At 34.4% G+C, this 22,339-nt stretch overlaps 1 pseudogene; it reads left to right on the top strand.

Annotated features, from left to right (window-relative positions):
* The first annotated feature begins 438 nt into the window (after positions 1-438).
* LOC149261802 (uncharacterized) lies at positions 439-9,166 on the top strand (annotated as a pseudogene).
* Positions 9,167-22,339: the final 13,173 nt, after the last annotated feature.

The raw sequence follows: 22,339 nt of genomic DNA on the forward strand, positions 1-22,339 counted from the left end.
AAAATGTTGGCCTGGCATCTCATGCAGTTTTAATATGTAACGCTGGTTTTGATTCAAAACGAAATCTCAGAATTCCTATTCTGGCTTGGGCATTTTATCTTCCCAAGGAAACCTAATGCTCCTGGACACTTGAGCTCTGCCAATTTGCTGACATTAATGATTGCCACCGCTCTGCTCCATTGAACCGTTTGCAGCTTGTCCCAACTCAATTACCATATCAGCGCCATTTTGCCAAAACTTCAGCACTTGGCATCCACTCAGCGATAATCAACCTTTTCATTAATCTGCTCAACTACTTGGAATCCGCTCGACTGCAATCAACCATTTAGTTAATGTGACTACGGATTATGTTCATTATTTAATTTCAAAGGCGTTGCCCACATGTTCGTTTTTGGGTATTACTGAGGATTGCAGATTCATCCTCGTTCTGTACTGAAGATGACAATGCTGTCAATTTTCATACCCTGTTACCGCAGTGGTCACCCAATATTGGGCCCAGGTCAAGCTAACAATGGTCTTCGAGGGGATTTTCCAATAGGTTTAAGTGGAGTGAGAGTCATGTGCAAAACAGAGCGCGACATCACCACTATTAAAAAGCTTGCAGATGGGAGTCAAATGTTTTCTTTTGGAGCATCTCATTCATCAGGAAACAGGAGGAGAGCAACTGATTTTTCCTCATCACATGTAGAACACATGGCATTAAGCAACAGTTCCTTCCCAAGGAGAATGCCCTCTAATTTCAATAGACAGTCCCCAATTCCAATTTCTGCAGTTAAAAAGGAATGAGGGCGTATTCGGAACAGAAAGCAGGAGAACAATGGTGCTAAAAAGGTACCGAATAATTTTGATTCAGAGAATGTTATTGGAGAAACTGATAATGTAAACCACAGTAAAAGAGATCATCACCATTCTCGGAGATCATCATCTACATATGCAAGGAGATCTCCAATGTCATCTCTTAATGATGGATCTAATCCAAATATGAATAAATCATCTAACTCATCTGTTGAACATGACATTGTTGCTCTCTTTAGGCGAATATAGGCTGAGTCTACTATTTCAAAAGAAAATCCGGGAAATGATAAGGAAAATAGTAACATTTCTTCAAAATCTAAGAAATCTGCAGATTCTGTTTTAAGAGTGTTATGTCAATACCCTGACAAACCTAAGGAGGAAATTAAAGAAGAGCCTAACCAAAAAATATCATTTATGGGAGGCTATGAGAAATTGGTGACAAACATAGATTCTTCAAGAAAGCAATCAAAAAAGTCCGAAGAAATTGAAGAAGAATCTAACCAAAACATATCATTATTGGGAGGATATGAAAAAATGACTACAATTACTAAAGTATTAGAGTTCATGAAAACTCTTATACAATCTACTGTTGATGACACATTACAAATCAGCGAAGGCTCTCTCTCTGAAATTCAGACATGTCAAAAAAATGCACAGCAAAAGATCGATTTTTTGCAGCTTGAATCTCAGCTACAACAAGAAGAACTAAAACAAAAGAGTCATTATGAACATGTTTCTGTTCAGAGCAATGAAACAGACTCCCATAAACAACAAGTCAATATTTTTCATGTTCATTTAGATCCAGTGCCCAATAAAGCAGTAATTGTACATGCAGATGCAGAAACTCAATATGCACTTCCCAAGCCCATCATCAGACCTTGGGAACAGCGTGTCCACAACAAGCACAGAACTGGTCTTGGATATGACAAGGACTTGTCCTTTCATATTCCAGACTACTCAAAGCCCATTCTGTTTCAGAGTGCTGGATTCATTCATGACAGTTCACCTGCTCCTCATGATAGTTTACCTCAAGTTGTTCCAGATTCTGCTCCTCTTCCATAGCAACAACAACAACAACAGATTATAAAATGCCAACACTGTGACCGAGTTGGCCATCTGAAAGACCACTGTTTTGATCTTCTTCCATGTAAGCACTATCATAAAACCAGCCATTCTTCACATAGATGATTCAGAAACAAACGTCTTGCAAGAAAAAAGATCCATCTTGGATGGATCGCTTCTTGGCAATGGGCATCAACAGCCAAGAAGATATTCCAAACACATGTCAGAACTTGTTCTAAAGTATTGAACAATCTTGTAGTTGAGTTTTCTCCATCATCTCACCTTGTATCTGATAAGGGGGCAAATGATGGTCATCTACAAGCTTCAAAGTCACATCAAGCAAGCTTGAGCCACAACCTGCCACACCAGTTTCAGAGTTGTAGCCAGAAACAAAGATGCTCGTGAACATGCCTTCAATTAGCAATCTGGGACACTTCCTCTAGCAGAAGAATTCAGCTTCTTGGCAGCTTCGGAAGAATTCCAGGAACAAAATTGGGGACACTTCCTCTAGCAGAAGACTCCATCTTCTTGCCAGTTTTGGAAGAGTTCCAGGAATTGCATTAAGCATTCCAGAGTTGTTGGTCATCCTTAAACCATCACAGGTTGAGACTTCCCTTTTCAGGTTGAAGTTCTCCCTTTTATGTGGGGTGAGACCTCTGATTGAAGGTTTCCCTCTTCAAAACAATAGGAGCACTTCCTCTAGCAGAAAACTTCAGTTTCTTGCCAGTTTTGGAAGAGTTTCGGGAACTGCACTAAGCGTTCCAGTGTTGGTGGTCATCCTTAAACCACCACCCTTTATACCAACATTTCAGAGAGCACATTCAGGCTAGTGTTGCCATTCATTTTTGCACATTTTGTATTATAGCTCTCTTCTTGGACTCATAGATAACACTTCAGATTAAGGGGGGGAATGTTGGACACCTAATCCTCAATGGGTTAGTGTGGAAGCTGAATAGACAAAGTAGTCCAAGAGACCTTGGGATGTGAAACCCAACGATCACATAATGTACTATAAATGTATATCATTTGTCAATAAAAATTGTACTTGCATGTTTTATCTTTCATATTGTTCTTGCTACCCATGTGTGTTTAACATATAACTTCCCTCTCACCAAACCCAATCGATCTTGATAGATAGATAGAGAAACCTATCATATCATTCTTTTTATACAAAATAATATTAGAGACAAATAATTGTATTTGATAGATAGATAGAGAAACCTATCATATCATTTTTTTATACAAAATATATAAAAAATAATATTGTAGAAAAACAATTGTATATCTAATTATATAATAATAGAAATTTAATTGTAGGGCTTACAAGAATTTAAAAATAAGAACTAATATTAGCATCATGTAAGCGTTCTTTTCATTTATAATTTAAATTTAATTTCAACAAGACATTAGCAGAAATGAACAAAGCCATTCCGCATTAGAGGAATGACAAATCTGGTTAACGATGGCCATTGAAAACAAATCTAGGTAACAAATTGTGCACATTTCTTAGCAGATAGAAGCCGAGAGAAGCCCCTTCAAATCATTCCAATAATCCTTGCACCAATCCTTCCAGTAATCCTTCAACAATTCCAACAACCCAATCACTAAGAAAGGGTTCCTCCAATGCATCTTGAAGGAAACTTGAAAAAACACTATGTAGAGAAAATGAAGGCTATGAAAGATTTTTCACCTTTTTTAGTAAATAGAAGCTGAGAGAAGCCGCTTCAAATCTTTAGAGTAATCCTTCCAGTAATAGCTCTAGGAATCCTTCAACGATTCCAACAACCCAAGTGCTAAGAAAGAAATGCATGCATCCACGGAGCCTTTGATTATAATAGATGGAATGGTAATGATTAATAAGTACAATAAATATTTAATGACATTTTGAAATTCTCAAGATGGAGTGGCGGTGTTATTCCTCAAGGTTACAATAAGAGATGGAGTGGTTAACCTCTATATTACAATCAGAGATGGAGTGGCAAAGTTATAATTAAGAGCATGAATGGTGAAAGTGATGGAAATCTGTTTTTTGGAGTTATAGAGATACCTATTTTTCGATTTATTATTAACAACACAAAAGAGTGAAATTGATGTACAGTTTAATTAAACTACCAACAATTGTTATTTCGAATTGGACAAGTCACCAATGGTTTGAAACAGATGATCATCTTATTCCGAGATAATTAAATCCAAAAAAAAATATACTATACTTTCATATCTAAATTTTAAATTGGTAGAAAAATCTTTCATCATTATCACTATCACTATCATTATCACTATCCCTCTTATCACTCAAAATTTTTAAATAATTAATAATATACAAACTATCCCTCTTATCACTGAAATTTTTTAAATAATTAGAAATATACACACTATTAACTTTAATCTTTGTTTTCTTTTAATCTTACCCTAAATAAAAATCCCTTATAAATTTATTAATATATTAGATCATCCATAAACTCAAAAATTATTTTAAAAAATTATTTTTTCCTTCCTTTAAATTAAATTTTCTAACAACTTAAAAAATTCATAATGATTAGATTATTGTATATTGACATCTCATTATATATCAATATCTAATTATATTTTATACTATATTTGAATTAATTTTATAATTACATAATTTATATGCTCCAAATCTATAGATTATTTTCACAAGGAAATTTAATTAAATAGTGAATTTAGTAATGAGAGATCTGGGACTATAGTATAAAGTGAATATATTTATTGGAAAATAATAGAATAGTATATTTAATTAAATGGAGAATTTAATAATTATGGATAAGCTTTTCAAATTCCTTTAAATGTTAATTTTTTCTTTGCTAAACATTATATATAAAATAAATTGTGGAAAAATAGTGAAATTTACCTATCTGTAAATATATGTAATTTTATGAAATCTTTTGATATGGATAAAGTAATAATCCTTTCAAGATAGGTACAAAAATATACAATAAGATAGCTTGTAATAGTTGGTACAATGAAAAATATAAGTCAACACAAAAGAACTTATTAAATGCCAATTGAAATGAGGAGGTTCATAAAATGAGTGAATGCCAAAAAAACTTATGCATACTTGAAACAATCCTTCTCTAATTGAAATGAGAAGATTCATAAAATGAGTGAATGCCAAAAAACTCATGCTAGGAGGTTCATAAAATGAGTGAATGCCAAAAAATTATGCATATTGGAAATAATCCTTCTCGAATTGGAATGAGGAGATTCATAAAATGAGTGAATGCCAAAAAACTTGTGCATATTAGAAATAATCCTTCAAAAAAATAGAAATTAATTGGCATTGTAAATTTTCATCCTAAAAGAATATGAATATAGTTACATTCACAAAGTTTATTGGTAGGGAAAAAAATAAATATTAAATGATAACATATGTTTTCTAGCTTAATGAGAAAGAGATTAAGGAAAAATTCTCCTTTCTAACTAAATGTATAATAGGGTATTTTACAAGGAAATTTAAAGAAGTGTTAAACATGTCGTTAAGAGAAAACACCCTTTATCTTCCTAAGTTAGTTTTTAACTCACTGACACCTATTATTTAGAATTGGACACACATTACCAATGGTTTGAAATGGATGATCATCTTATTCAGAAATACACCTTTCCACTCGCATGCCGAGTGTATGTGTAAGGCGTGTGTTACATTTTGTAGTCTTCCCATTATGGTTAATCCTGATAGGTGTCAATTAACAAATGGCATGGTAAATTTTTATTGTAGCTTTGTAAAAAATTAAATTAAACAAGGTTTAAACATGCGATTTAGATACGCATGGAAGTTTGTGGTGTGAATTCAATCCATTGATATTGCGGCAACGACGAGAATATACTGGCATCTTTAATCTTTAAATTCAAACGGATCAATTTTTTGATTAGTAAAATCTTGAAGTGCCCAATTCCAATAGGAGGAGGGACGCCTATTAACATAACAAAGCTTTGTTTCACCTGCGGATGACTAGGAGAATATGGAACATGATGAAGCAGAATCTAGCGATTTGCAGTTAAACCGACATTGTGTTTGATCCATAACAGACTAAATTGGGTACTAATTTGAGAGCTGATCATTATTCGATCAATCGAAACTAAATGCGTTCCTAGACTATTCTTAGAAATCTTCAGGCTAAACAAAATCTACGGTAATAGCTAAAAGGAGATTCATAATGATTACCCTCAAAAAAAATTGGACAGTGTTGAAAGATTGCAAACGGACAAGCTACATATAATGGTCATAGGAGCTTCAGATTATATTTATAAGCGTAAAATTAGAATAGGTTTGGAGGAGTTGTTAGATCGGAACGTTCATCGGTTTGAAAGGATAAGTATGGAAAGGTGGATCATATCGGAACGTTCATCGGCTTGAAAGGGTAAGCTCATGAGGTAATGGCTGTAAGATTGGTTGGGACTCGGCAATACCCTACTGGAGAGAAACTTTAAAAATTTCCAACATTCAACATGTGCCGGATTTCACGCGATTCTCTTTCCTTTGAACATTTGAGGTTACAATCCGACACCCTTTTCCCCGGGATTCTTTGTAGTTGTAGTTATTTATACACTAAATCATGTGGTGAGTTTGCAAGATCACTCCTTTTTCATAAACTCGTAATATCCATCCACCTATGATGCTTTTTCTCGAATCATATCAGTTTTGGGCTCCATTTTTAATCCACTTATTATTTTTATATATACAACTCAACTTGGGCATCATCTCATCAAATGATTTTAAAATAAAGTGAAACATTTGTGACCTTGAGTACCATGAAAATATGGTATTTTTTAAGAGAGGAATCATTGTCCACCCCATTATGTCGTGGACAATACTTGGTTATTTTCAACCTGTTATGAGATCGAACGCGTAATCACAAAACATCTTTCTTTTAACTCTTATGCATACATGTGGCATCTCTCAACATGCAATGCAAAGTGTATTGAAAAGAACATATATGTGGAAGAGATTATTTTTTATTTTTTACATTGAACTTTTATTTATAGATGTGAAATACATTATGTAAGTTTTATTTCCTACCTAGAAACTAACATAATGATATGTTAGTATATAAGTTTTACTTACTCTCATTTGGAGCAGATATGAACATATATCTTTAAGGTAACTCATGATATTATGTTTAAAAAATTTCATAAATGTGATGTTAGGTTTAAAAATTTATTTAAAAAAATAGAAAGTCAACGTTTATTTGTTTTTATTTAAAATATATAGTTTTAACCATTCATTTCTCATTTTTTATTTTTAATATAAAATTATATATTAATATTATCTATTTTTAATATAAAATTATATATTAATATTATCTAATTTTAGGATTACTGTATATATACTTTATCTCTTTAATTTTTAATATCTACTTTTTTAAAAGGAAAAATGTGCTTTTAAATAGCATACTCAAATTATATATATATAATTTATGTAATTTATAATATAATATAATAAAATAATAAACTTTGAAAACTTTATATATTAATTTATTTTACCTCAATAAATGTGTATTTCAATATATCTTTTGTTAAACTCCTATTTGTAAAACATTCAACTGGTATGTTTTAGCTCGTTATTATATACATAACTTACATATATCTATTATGATTAAATATTTTAAGAGTGATTCAATGAACTTGTTTCATTTTTTTACTAAAATTGATAAAAATATCCTATTTTATATATTCTTTCCATACATATACACATATATACACTTTGCATTTCATTTTGAAATGCTAAGTAATACATGTGATATATAAGTTTCATCATAACCATATAAACCTCTTATCAAATGGTGATTCAGACTCAAAACAAAAAAGTAATATTTAAAAAAAAATATTATCAATAATTAACATATTAATATTTATTTTTAATATATATTTTTATTTACAAATTCCTAAAAATATTAAATATGACATTTTGTTCACAACAATTACTTTAATACTCAATATATACCTTTCAGAAAAATTAAATAAGATATGCACATAAAATATTTTATCCCATAAAAATGACATATTTTTTTATAATTTCTATACGTCTATATGTAATAACTTTTTTTTCCTTTAAATAAAAAACAAAAAACACGCTTTTGACATTTGATATGGTTTAATTATATATATAATTAAAAATACAATATGAAATTATCTAAAACATGGAAAATTTATGAAATTGAAGTTAAAAATAATGGAGAAATGGTTATATGGTTGTAACTTATCTCCTTAGTTTAGGATTAGTTCCTAGAGTTTATGAGGTTGTTTACAACTACCTATTTTTCAGTGATGTATTTAATATTGTAATATTCATTTGATGTAAGGAGTGTGAACAAGAGTGAGAGTCTCCTCTTTGTTTGAGTGCAGTCTCCCAGGTACCGTACTCACCTGTGAGCTGCAACTCCTTCATTTAATTCAAAGTGTGATTTTTATCTTGGTATCAGAGCTTAGGGTAGAGATAGCCTCATATTTTTTTAGGGATGTATCATTAGTTACATTTCTGTAGTGGTAGGAGTACATGTAAATGTGTCTGTGTGATCAGCTGGAACTGCAGTAACACATGGAGTGAAGGGTCTCAGATGACTGATCATCTCTGAGCCGGAGAAAGGGTTGAGAAATTGGCGTTGATTTTTTGAAGACAGGCGCGCCAATACAGAACAAAACAGAAAGGCGCGATTTTTTAAAGAACAGGAGTGCCCATTGGCGCGGGTTTGGGGCTAATAAGCGCGCCAACGAAATTATAACTAAATTGGCACGGATCCGTGGCTGTTAAACACACCAATTTCCGTGGACATCGTGAATTTTTCTTTTCTGCAATTGGCGCAGATTTGTAGCTGTTCAGAGCACCATAGAGCCAACCTCTTTCTCTCTGGAAATCTGCAATTTTTGTTGCAGATCGGAGTTTCCCGGTGGTGGCACGTGGAGATTTCTACTCGGTGGTAGCAGATTTCATTTGCCTGGTGGTGGCGAATTGAGGTTTGTTGATCCGCTCGGATCGGACCTGCCCAGTGGTGGTGAATTGGGGTTCCGTGATCCGCTCAGAGGTAGCAGATCGAACCTGCCCGGTGGTGGCGAATCAGAGCTCTGTGATCTTCTCGGTGGAAGCAGATCAGTTTTTTTTTTCCCGGTGGTGGCGCAGTGCAACGCCTTGATCTGTTCGGTGGAAGCAGATCGCCTTTGCCTGGTGGTCGCGTGTTGGAGCTTGCTTGTTGATCTGTTCAGTTGTAGCAGATCGGTTTTGCCCAGTGGTGGCACAGTGAAGTCCCTGATCTGTTCAGTGGCAGCAGATCAGACTTGCCCAGTGGTGGCACAGTGAAGTTCCTGATCTGTTCGGTGGAAGCAGATCGGACTTGCCCAGTGGTGGCCAATTGGAGTGTTCAGTTGGGCAAAAATGAACAACAGTATAGAATCATACCTCCACGAGTCTGGCAAACTCGATGGAACGAATTTCTCCAACTGGAAATTCAAAATGAAAACTTTGTTGGAGAGCATAAATGCATGGGTGATCGTTGAAGGAAATGAGCCGAGATCTGGAACAGTGACCCAAGAACAAGACTGGGATAAAAGAGAAACGAAAGAAAAATTTATACTGAAGATGTCCGTTAAGGACAATATTATCCCACATATCAGAGATTCCAAGTCAGCCGCTGATCTATGGACAACGATCAAGAACTTGTACGAGACTCAGAATACAAATTGTGTTTTGGCACTCAAGGGAAAATTGTTTGCATTGAAGATGGACGAGAATGAGTCCGTTGGTGGATTCATGGCCAGAGTCAAGGATCTGAGAGACAAACTGGGAGCTATTGGAGAAAAAGTGTCTGACCCAGATCTAGTTACACTAACATTGAACAGAATGACGGATGAATATTAGACATTCATCACAGGACTGTTAGCGAGGGACAAATCCCCTTCATTTGATGAGCTGACAACGATTCTGCTCCAGGAGGAGGAGCGAAGACAGAATCTGAAAACTCAGAGCAATGACCTAGCTTTGATGGTGAAGAGGCGACAGTACAAAGGAAAGCAACACCAGCACCAACATTAGCACCATCAGCAGCAAAAGGGGGCCAACTCTTTTCAAAAGAGACCATTCAGAGGTATGACTGATAATTATGTTAAGAGATGTTTTTATTGTGGGAAACCTGGTCATCATATTAAAGAATGCTATAAGAGGCATGCGGATGAAAGAAAAGGCAAATAGAGGAAACACCAGGGCTGTTTTGCTGGAGAAGAGGAGGACCACAGCCATGATCTTCGACTATTCACAGTCGATTGTGATCTTTCAGCATCAAAGGGAGATGAGGATGACATATGGTATGTTGACTCTGGTGCATCCTCTCATATGACCGGTAAGAAGGACTGTTTTGAATTTCTTAAAGAATCTGCATGTGGATCAAAAATTTATCTAGGAGATGACAATGGGTATGAGATCAAAGGATGTGGAGATATTCCTGTGAAGCTACCTAGTGGCGACATTAAACATCTTAAAAATGTATTATATGTTCCAGGAATTAAGAAAAATATGATCTCTGTCTCAATGATTACAGACCAGGACATGCAGGTGCAATTCTTTAAGAATGGTTGTGTCATTAAGGATAACCAGATGGAAACAGTTGCAACAGGAGTGCGCGTGGGGAATTTTTACAAACTGGATGCAAAGAGTATGCCACGACAAGCAATGGTTGCAGCTAGATCAACAGTCGAAAATCTCTAGCATGAGAGATTTGGACATCTCAATTTTCAAGACCTCATCTTACTTCAGAAGAAAGGTATGGTCGATGGACTCCTTGTTTTTCATAATGTCAAGCTGGAATGTGATAGATGTGCATTAGGGAAAATGCATAGAGAAGAATTCCCTTTGCATGTCAACAGAAAGGAAAGAGAAATCCTAGAACTAGTGCATACAGATATTTGTGGACCTATGAAAACTAGGTCCTTAGGAGGTGCATATTATTTTCTATTGTTTACAGATGACTGCATTAGGTTTTCATGGGTGTATTTTTTAAGTAAAAAGAGTCAAGCCTTTCGGGCAGGGAAAATTTTAAGAAGCCCCCCTAAATTTACATGTATAATAAATGGGCGAATCTCCATGGTATATAGGAAAAATGGAAGGCGATTTTACCAATAATATGATATGCATATAAAATTTTTTGGCGAATCTCTCACCAGGCATGGCGAATATTTTACTCAATTGTAAAATCTTGTGTTTATTGAATACACAAATGAAATCATTGCATTTCTTTAAAATATCTTTTGAAATCAAAATTACCGATATTTGATACCTTTCGGGGGTTAGTAGATCCAGAGTAAAGATGGATCTATGCTGGTTTAATTCCCCCATTTAAATAGGCTAAATTCCAGGTGAATACCATGGGTCAATACCATGTGCCATTTTAGTGAATACCTTGGGTCAATACCATGTGCCATTTTTATTTTTATTAATACTAATATTAGAGTTAATAATGTTTTTTTGCATGGTATTAATAACAATCTAGTCCATGGTATTTGTCCCATAGTATTTTGCCCATAGGTTTCACCTAAATATAATGCATTTTTTGAGTGTTCGTAAATATAAGGTGACTTATGGAGTAAATATAAAAAAATGTTTTATTTGTTTACCATACCTCTCGTTTATTTATATTTTTATTAATTTACCATACCTCTTTTACAAATATGGTATTTGGCCCATAGGATTCACTTAAATAAAACCTCTTTCTTGAGCCTTCATAAATAGAACGAGGGTTATGGACTAAATATAAAAAGAGGTTTTATTTATTTACCATGCGTCTAGTTTATTTATATTTTTATTTATTTACCATACCTTTTGAGTAAGTATAAAAAAACGTTTTATTTATTTACTATACCTCCACTTTACTTATATTTTTATTTGTTTACACCCTTGCATGTATATAAGGTGACTTATGGAGTAAATATAATTTCTTTTTATTTATTTACCATACTTCTCATTTATTTATATTTTTATTAATTTACCATACCTCTTTTATAAATATGGTATTTGGGCCTTTGGCCCATAGGATTCACTTAAATAAAACCTATTCTTGAAAATGGGCGAATGGATTCACTTAAATAAAACCTATTCTTGAAAATGGGCGAATGGAAGGTTGTAACTCCTAATTTCAAGGGCTAAATTTACCTTTTTTACCCTCTCCCTTAAAAGAAGGTGGGCTATTTGAGGTGATTTGTAAAAGTGTACTATGATACAAAATAATCGCCCACTAAAAATTTAAAACCCCTTAATTTCGCCAAAGGGCGAACATTCGCCCCTAAAATCACCCCTACTTTCGGGACTTTAAAGAGTTCAAATCTATGATAGAGAACCAAACAGGAAAGAGGATAAAGATTCTCCACTCGGATCAAGGGGGAGAATATAGGTTAGGAGAGTTCATGAACTTCTGCAAGCAGCATGGGATTATGCAGGAATTCACAGTGCCACACACTCCACAGCAGAATGGAGTAGCAGAACGCAAAAACAGAACTCTTGTGGAGTGCGCGAGAAGTATGCTTCAAGGTAAAGGTATATCAAATGGTCTTTGGGCAGAAGCCATGAATACTGCTGTTTATTTAAAGAATAGGAGTCCTACTAAATGTCTAGGCTTTAAAACCCCCTTTGAAGCATTGTTTGGACCCAAACCAGCAATTAGTTATCTAAGAATATTTGGATCTAAAGCTTATGCTCATATACCAAAAGTAGATAGAAAGAAGTTAGACCCCAAAGCCTTGAAATGTATATTTGTAGGATATGGCACAGAGTATAAGGCATACAAGTTATATAATCCTGTGACTCATAAAGTTTTTGCAAACAGAGATGTTATTTTCCATGAACAGACTGAAGATGAAAAGGAAGACTCTAACAGTGACAGCCACATTCCATTGCTGATAGAGATGAACAGTGACGAAGATGAAGAGCAGGAGCAGGAGTAGAAACAAGAAGAAGTAGTAGCAGATAGTGTAATAAGTGATTATGCAGGCCCAGAAAGTGCTGAAACATATAGAGTTGAGGTAAGTCCTCTACCTAGAAGATCAGGTAGGAAGACTAGACTACCTGAAAGATTGAAAGGCTATGCTTTAATGTCCAAAATTTTAAACATTGTAGAACCTTCAAACTATGAAGAAGCAAGTAAATCAGATGAATGGAGAGCTGCAATGCATGAGGAAATTGAATCAATCTATAGAAATCATACTTGGGATTAAGTTGAGTTGCCTGAAGGAAAAACCCCTATAGGTTGTAAGTGGCTGTATAAACCTAAGATAAATGCAGATGGGAGTGTAGAAAAATACAAAGCTAGACTGGTAGCAAAGGGTTAGTCACAGCAAGAAGGCATAGATTTCGATGACACTTTAGCCCCTGTAGCTAAACTAAATACAATTAGAATGCTAATCTCTTTAGCAACAAAACAAAAAACGGAGCTACACCAGCTAGATGTTAAGTCTGCATTTCTGAATGGAGAATTAAAGGAAGAAATTTATTTAGTACAGCCTCCTGGTTTTGTGAAAAAGGGGCAGGGGAATTTAGTGTGTAAATTGCATAAGGCACTTTATGGTTTGAAATAAGCACCCAGGTCATGGTATGAGAAAATTGATTCATTTTTTATACAGCATGGTTTTCATAGGAGCCTCAACGACCCAAACCTGTATGCCAAGATAAATAAACAGAGGCAAATCATTTTGATTTCTTTGTATGTGGATGACATGATTATAACAGGAAATGCAAATAATTTGATCAAAGAAATCAAGGAGCAAATGTCACAGGTATTTGAAATGAAAGACCTTGGAGATCTTCATTATTGCCTAGGTTTGGAGGTGTGGAAAGATTCTGGTCAAACTTTTCTAACTCAAGGAAAGTATGCCAGAACCCTGTTGGAAAGATTCAGAATGGAACAATGCAAAACATCAACAACACCATTGCAGCAGAATCTCCAGTTAAGCAGTGATGATGGCACAAAACAAGTGGATGCCACTTTGTATAGCCAACTAGTGGGAAGTTTGATATATCTCACGACAACTAGACCTGAGCTGGCATATTCTGTTAGTGTGATGAGCCAGTTTATGTCCAAACGACTTGAAAGTCACTGGATTGCAGCAAAATGTGTGTTGAGGTACCTTAGTGGTACTTGTAATTATGGTATTTTATACACTGACATTTCTGATGTTACTTTAGCAGGTTGTTCAGATTCTGATTGGGAAGGTGACCTGGATGATCGTAGATCCATCACAGGTTATGCATTTAGTATTGGATCTAGGGTTATTTCGTGGAGTAGCAAAAAGAAAAGTACTGTAGGATTATCATCATGTGAAGCTGAGTACCAGGCATTGTGTGCAGCAACATGCGAAGCCATCTAGTTGAGGAGATTGCTTAGCGATGCAGGCGAAGGGCAGAAAGAAGCAACCAGCATCAAAACTGACAACCAGAGCATAATAAAGCTTGCATACAATCCAGTTTTCCATAAAAATACTAAACATATTGACACTCAGTTTCATTTTGTTCGAGAAAAGATATAGTCAAAAGAAATATGTGTGGAGTATTGTAATACTTGTGATAATTTAGCTGATATTTTTATTAAGCCTCTAGGACGAGTAAAGTTTGAATTATTTAGAGGGATGTTAGGAGTGCAGAATAACCCTTTCTCCATTAAGGGGGGAAGTTAAAAATAATGGAGAAATTGTTATATGGTTGTAACGTATCTCCTTAGTTTAGGATTAGTTCCTAGAGTTTAGGAGGTTGTTTACATGGGCCGGATTTCACGCGATTCTCTTTCATTTTTTATTTACCAAATGCTTTGGACTTTTGATTTACCATCTTTCCTCCATAGTTTCCTAGAAGTTTTCTGGAATATGTAAAAACATGAAGGCTGTTCCATCTGATTGAACATTTGAGGTTACAATCCGACAACCTTTTCCCTGGGATTCTTTGTAGTTGTAGCTATTTATACACTAAATCATGTGGTGAGTTTGCAAGATCACTCCTTTTACATAAACTCGTAATATCCATCCACCTATGATGCTTTTTCTCGAACCATATCAGTTTTGCGCTCCATTTTTAATCCACTTATTATTTGTATATATACAACTCAACTTGGGCATCATTCCATCAAATGATTTTAAAATAAAGGGAAGCATTTATGACCTTAAGTATCATGGAAATATGGTATTTTTTAAGAGAGGAATCGTTGTCCACCCCAGCATGTCGTGGACAAAACTTGGGTATTTTCAACATGTTATGAGATCGAACGCGTAATTACAAAACATCTTTCTTTTAACTCTTATGCATACATGTGGCATCTCTCAACATGCAATGCAAAGTCTATTGAAAAGAATATATATGTGGAAGAGATCATTTTTATGTCAACTTTTTTCTATTTACACCAACATATGGATCAATATATTACTCCACATAATAAGAGAACATTTCCTCAGAAATATCTTACTACAAAACATTTTAAAAAAGAATGAAAAGGAGCCAAGTACCAAATACTTTTATAGACATTTAAATGCAAGCATGTAATGTTGTATGAATCTTGTGAAGTGTGCTTTGTGTTTATACATGTTAATTTGTATAGAGGAAGGGAATTGATATGGAGCAAGAGTGTTTTCACCTATTTCATACCTTCCCAGATAAGCTAGGACCGTTATACTAATTAATTACCTTTCAAAGCAGAGGAGCATTTTAGAATTTTCTATGCATTTTTTTGGTAGGTTCAGTATTGGTGAGGATACATCATGGACATGTACAATAATAACACTTGAACAGAACAAACAATTGAACCGGTAACTTAAATTCTAGCAGTGCATTAATAACGCACTTGATTACTCCCTATCCAAAACCCATGGACAAATTTTCTATGCATTTAATAATTAATGTGTAAACCAAATACCTTCAAATCATAATTCATTCACGTACATTAGCTAATATCAATCAATGCACTAAAATATCTCTTGTTTTTTATTGACTTTAGCGTCGGCTCCTTTGGATATCCCCTCCCCTTATTCATTGGTTTTCACCATGTTAACCAATATCTCGCCATGCACATGTATAAATGGGATTTTTTAATTCAAAATACTAGAGTTAATATATTAAAATAATTGGGGGATGGGAATGTGGGGTATGGGGATTATAGGTATTAGGAGGTGCAAAAAATAGTATTTTGTAAAAATATGGGATATCGATTGAAAATAATGGTTTTTCTCACAAGAAATACGTATTTTGGGGCTTGAGCCTTGAGTCTACGTAATGCATAGTTTAGTCTGGAGTGTGTAGGCAGATTGCACAATTTTGAGGCTCAATAAGTGAGGTTGTAGGGTTCTGCATTGTTTCTCTCAGCTGTACAGTTCTGGGAAGTAAAGAAAACTTAGTGATTGTGTAGTTTCGTAGTTGAAGAGCTCATGGATTGGGCTTGGGCCCAAAGACTACAGAGTGCACAGTTGGGGATAGGTTGGAGGGATGAATTGCACAATTTTGGAGGCCGAGGCTCAAGCTTAAGCATTCAAACAACGTAGTGCATTGTCCTGGAAGGAAGTAATTGTGCATTGCATAGTATTAAGAGGTAGGGTTGTAGCTTGAGGGCTAGGATTGCGCAATACGTAATTCAAGAAGGCCGGAAGAGGCTAAGTTATTAGGAATTTTCTAAATTTTGGCTAAGTGTGGGATCAATGAAACTTATGTGAATAGTGATAATACTTTATTGTGATCACACAATTAGAGTGCTTGAAACACAACATAGATCATCTGGAACACATTAATAACATACTTCTCTCAGTGCCACAACCTTTACGACAACATATGACAAGTGCAAAACTAAACATACAATTTGTGCGAGAGAGGTTTTCATGGTAAGATCGACTCATTTACACAACGATAACCTATTGAAACCACCAAAAGAAAGCTTATGTACATTGTGCGACACTTAACATGCCATAACAAGTAAAATTCTAAAGTGTGAGTGACACTTGCGATATGCGAACGATAGTGAAAGAAACATATGTGAGAGTGAAGAAAACATGAAATGACTCTAATTAGAGTGAAAGTCAAAGCGACAAAAGAAAACATGGAAACAACACTCGGGAAAATGAAAGTTTTCAAAACTCACCGAAATAGAAGTACAAACGTATCTAGAAGTGAGAAATTGTCGATGTCAGTGTGCACTAACTTTTGGCATGGATTAGACATCTCACAGGCATTGTCTTGATGGAATAGTCTATGATTGTTCAGGGTTGAGTAAAAGAATGTGCTCATGAACTTGTTGCGCTCTGAGCATGTGTTAGCAAGTACCCTCTACACTTGCAATCCAAAAAGGGGGCTCAAAAGCATCAACTAAAGAAGAAGTCACTACGGGATGACCGATTGCAAGATCTGCAATAGGCTCCAAAATTCAAGTGCAGACAAAATTTTAGACGGTGGTTGTTATAGCGTCAAAAATACCCTAAACCTTAATGGAAATCGCAATGTACCGACAAGTTCCATTAAGGCGAGACAAGATATAGCACTAGCTTTGGCATCAAGTGCTAAACAAGTCCTTCATCCAATAGGCTCAGAGGAAGCTTCATATATAGGGGTGAACTGGTGAAGACGTCTCTCGTTATTCCCATCATTGTGATTGTTGTAATGGAGAGGGATTTGATTAGTTTTCTGATCTTCATTTTTTCTTTTCTTTTGCGACATTATGATTCTAGTGACTGTCATTATTTTTTTCAATTTTATGGTTATTTGGGAATGGTTAAGCAAGAACAATGGTGTAATGCAATTGCATTATCTTCATCATTACAACGACTCGCATTGTAGTTTTTGTTACTACGGTGATAGCTCTTGTTGTTGTTCCCCCATTAAAGATTAAGCATTATGCAGGAGCCGATTTCCCACTAGCATTTTCAAAAATTTTGCCGAGGGGTTCAATTTTGCTTGTGAGGTTCAAGAATTTTTATTTATTTTTTATTCCAACTTCAATTCAATTCTATTATTTACATATCCTGGGGTTTAATTCTAGCATTTTTATTACGTAGTCAAATTTCGAGTAGCATTTTTAAAATTCACGTCAGAGGGTTAAATTTTGCTTATCATGTTTCACAAGGTCAACATTTTTTTGAATTCAACTTTGTGTTCATTGTGTGTATTATGGAGCCTTCAGAGTGCAGAAGATGTTCATTACGTGGGAGTGCATCGTTCTCTTCACTTTTGCACTCATTCTCCGATTTTTCATTCAAATTTTCGTTGACGTCAAGACTCAAATTTTTTTTATTTTTCTTTAATTCAATTCCCTTCTTTACATATTCTAGGTTACAATTTTTCCTTTGTTAAATTGTGTTATTAATCTGTTAATATAGTAACTAGCATATTAATAATACATTGAATTAAAATTGACATATTAAGCTGCACACCCATTATTAATAATTTTGCATTAAAATTTCCAAAATTTACAATTGCAATCTAATAACATAATATTTTTAGTTCCAAATTTTTTATTTATATAAGATTTGTTTTATTTACAAAGAAATGAAAGGGTGCCACCTCAAAAAGGAAATACATTTTATTGTCGCTACTTGAACAACAAAACTTAAACCTGGCCCTTAACAATACGTGAACTACAAGGAATTCATTTCTATACATTTTTTCTTATGACGAAGTTCCATACTTAGCCCTATAACCTTTCCAAAGCTCATCAACAGATTTACAAGTAAGATCATTGAAAAATCTGAGGTTCCACCCATCGCGCAACTTCAAATTCTTCTTGGCAACAAAACTAGAGGTAATGTGTCAAAGTAGGCAGTCAATTCACAGTCGTGTTCCTACTTGTCTCCACTGCCAAGCTTAATCCAGTGCGATGGGAAGAACGTCGTTGTGAGGAAAATAGAATCTGTAATGCCTTCGATTAGTCCTAACAGTGCAGCGTCTATGTCGTCCCACTACCAAATGTGTGTCATCTCATGGTATAAAACACTGGTGATCTCATTCTTTACATTGTCCTGGTAAGAATTGTACTCAATGCTCAAATGGATTTTTCCATTGCTCTCATAGGCAACCCTGCTCATGCTTTCCACAAGAAAATTGATCATCTGCACAATCTTCCTATCTATGCATGATTGTTGAGCGAATATCTAACAGATGGATTGCGTGTTGGCATCCATTATCTATTGGGAATTGACACCCTATTTTGTTGTCGAATCTTATCCCGCCATCACTACCCTTGGAGGAGTTATTTACCACGAAGTCTAAGTAGTGGCTGCCTTGTATGATCGTTTCCAGAAGAAGTAGTGCAACACAGGTGGTTGTTTCCATATTCAAGGACACAGTAGAAGAAAAGATCAAATGAAATTTTAAATGAATCAAAATTTTGAGAAAGCTTGATGTAGTTATGGTTGTTTTCTTGATCTAGGAGTGGCATTTTATATAAAGTGAAGAAAGACGAATATGTTGTGATTTCTCCTTGTGATAGTAATCAAAGTAACCTAGAATTATGTAAGGGCAACATTAGTGGCTTTAAATATCATGTCGATCTAGTCTGTTTCTAGAATTGGTAGGAATCATTTTGGTGTAACAACCCATCTACCATGGCATAGGTTGGAAAGGTCTCATTGAGCTTTTGATGTAACGCTTCTAGTTGAGCCTTCATGGGAACCATGCTCAGAAGAAAGAGAAAGACAAAAAGAGCTACCTTCAAATGACACTAAGAAGGTTAACGATGTATATTATGATTTCTTAAAGCATGACCTGTGCCTGTCAGATCTGATTTTTTGAATTTCCTTGATCAACTTGAACATAGTTTAGAGTGTGATGATAGATGCCCAACTATTAAATGGCTTTCCATTTACATTACAAGCAAATATTTTAGTATATGTTGATAGGAAATCACACTACTATTATTCTAAAATATGTATCCATGGATCCTATGCAACGTATGATTGCACACTCATCGTAGTTCTAAAAATACCTTCTAATGACACATTGTATAAATTTATGCATTATTCTAAATAGCAGCGTACAAGGTGGTTTTATGTACAGATGTGTAGAGAATGGGTATGTATAGGTGGTTCTTATTTCGCACCTTTGCAGAATTAAACGGTTTGTGTTTGTTGGATAGGCCCGAAAAAAATCAATGAATAAACTAATGAATTTTAGATATATTATTGATAAAAAAAAGGTATTTATACAATCTGAAAATAGAGGGAGGCAGTTACGTTGGAATAATAGTGAAACAAGCGAAAAATTACAAACAATATCTTAGTAATGTCCTAATCTAAATAATGTACAAAATACGAAAGAGTTAATTAACACTGCTCCTAATCTTAAGGGACATGTGACATGCCAAGTAAAACTCTAAATCTTTCAAACTTGTCACGTCCCAATGCTTTGGTAAAAATATCTGCAATTTGTTTTGAAGTAGGATAATTTGTCAGATGAATTTTTTTGGCAGCAACGTGATGTCAAATCATATGATATTTGGTGTTGATATTATTGGTTCGATCATGGAATTTATAATTCCTAGCCAATTGAATTGAAAAATAATTATCAATATGAAGGGGCGCTGAAGTATTTTGTTTCACCTACAATTCTTCAAGTATTCTCTGAAGCTAAATGATTTATTTTGTAGCTTAAACTGCCGCAACATATTCGTCATTAGTGGTAGAATCAGCAGGTACATATTACTTTTGTAATCTCCAAGGGATAGTTTTTTATGCAGGTGTCATCAAATAACCAAAAGTAGACACCCCATTTTCTTTCTCACGATCAAAGTCAACATTTGAATAGTCGATGAGATGGAAGTCTGAAACTTTGGAGTATTTGATGTCATATGTTTGAGACCCTTTTAGATATTTGAGCACTTTCTTTGTTGCTACCCAATGACCTTCAAAAGGTCGATCCACAAATATAGAAAGTATCCCTACAACAAAAGGTATGTCAGGATTAGTATTAGAGAGATAAACCAAACTTCCAACAAGTTTTTTGTACTTTGTTGAATCTTCAAATGGATTGCCCTCATTTGAAGTAAGTATCAAATTTTGTTCCATTGGAGTAACAACAAGATTACAATCTTGCATTCCATATATATTCAATAATTTTCCAACATATTTCCTTTGAGAGATAAAAATATATTAAGGTTTTTTACAAACTTCAAATCCTAGATAATACTGAAGTAAACCTAAATATGTCATATCAAAAACCTTTTGCAGTTCCTTCTTAAAATATGATATATAGCCATCATTGTTTCATGTAGTAATCAAATCATCAACATAGACAACTAGATATACAATTGAACTTCCAACCTTATTAACAAAATGAGTTGGATCATCTAAGTCAAAAGGCTTATAATTTAACTAAAGAAGTTTCTCAGTTAGTTTTTCATACCATGCGTGTGGTGCTTGTTTCAAAACATACAAGGACTTCATTAGTTTGCACACCTTTTGTTCTTCACCTTCGATAGGAAAAACCTCTGGTTGAAACATCTAAACATATTCCGTTAAATATCCATTTAGGAATGTAGTTTTTACATCCATATTATGAATTTTCCATCCTGTTTGTGCTGCAATAGCAAAAAGATTCTAATAGTGCGTCATTTAGCTGTAGGAGAAAATGTCTTTATATAATCCACACCCTCTTTTTGTGCATATCCCTTTGCTACAAGTCTTGCCTTGTGCTTATCAAGTGAACCACCAACTTTATATTTAATTTTATAAAGAAACTTGCAACCAATTGGTTTGATGTCATCGGGAGGATCCACCAATCTCCAAGTACCATTTTTAATGAGTGCATAATATTCCCCTTCCATTGCATTTTTTCATTCATTGCAACTAAAAACTTCCTAAAAACAAGCAACTTTACTATCAACAAAGAAATTATAGTCAAAATCATGAGAGTAGTTTCGTAAAGAACATCCTATTTCAAAATCATGATATTTTGTCAGAAATGTTTTGATATTAGTCGATCTTCATAGTGGTTGCTCAACTTGTGGAGTTGGTTTCTCATCTTTTGGAGAAAATTCTTATGGAACACAATCACTTTCTACCCCTACAAAAACACTCTATCGTCCAACTTTTCTTTAGAAAACCATTTTCATCATTAAGAGGTGAATTTATTGAAGGAAAATCCATAAAATTCTCTACAATGGGAATACCCCTTCAAGATGTGGAAGACTATTATCAAATTCATAATATCATTTCTTGGACATTAACATTTCTAAATCATTGAGTTGCCTATCAACAACGGATGTATCTTTACCTGAATCAAGAAAAACTACATCTCTTGATAAAATAAACTTCTTATTTTCTTCATCATATAACCTATATTCCTTAGAAGTATTGGAATATCCCCAAAATATACATTTTTTCTTCTTGCACTCAAATTTTTTCTTTGTTGATTAAGAGTCAAAGCATAACATTGAGAATCAAAAACTATAAAATGTTGAATAATATGAAGATGAATAAACCACATTTCATATGGACTTTTATTGTTGATGAAAGAAGAAGGACAATGATTTCT

The sequence above is a fragment of the Pinus tabuliformis genome, chromosome 6, assembly GCF_031772625.1.
Source record: "Pinus tabuliformis cultivar Carrire ecotype Pingquan chromosome 6, CPIR1, whole genome shotgun sequence".
Taxonomy (NCBI): Eukaryota; Viridiplantae; Streptophyta; class Pinopsida; order Pinales; family Pinaceae; genus Pinus; species Pinus tabuliformis.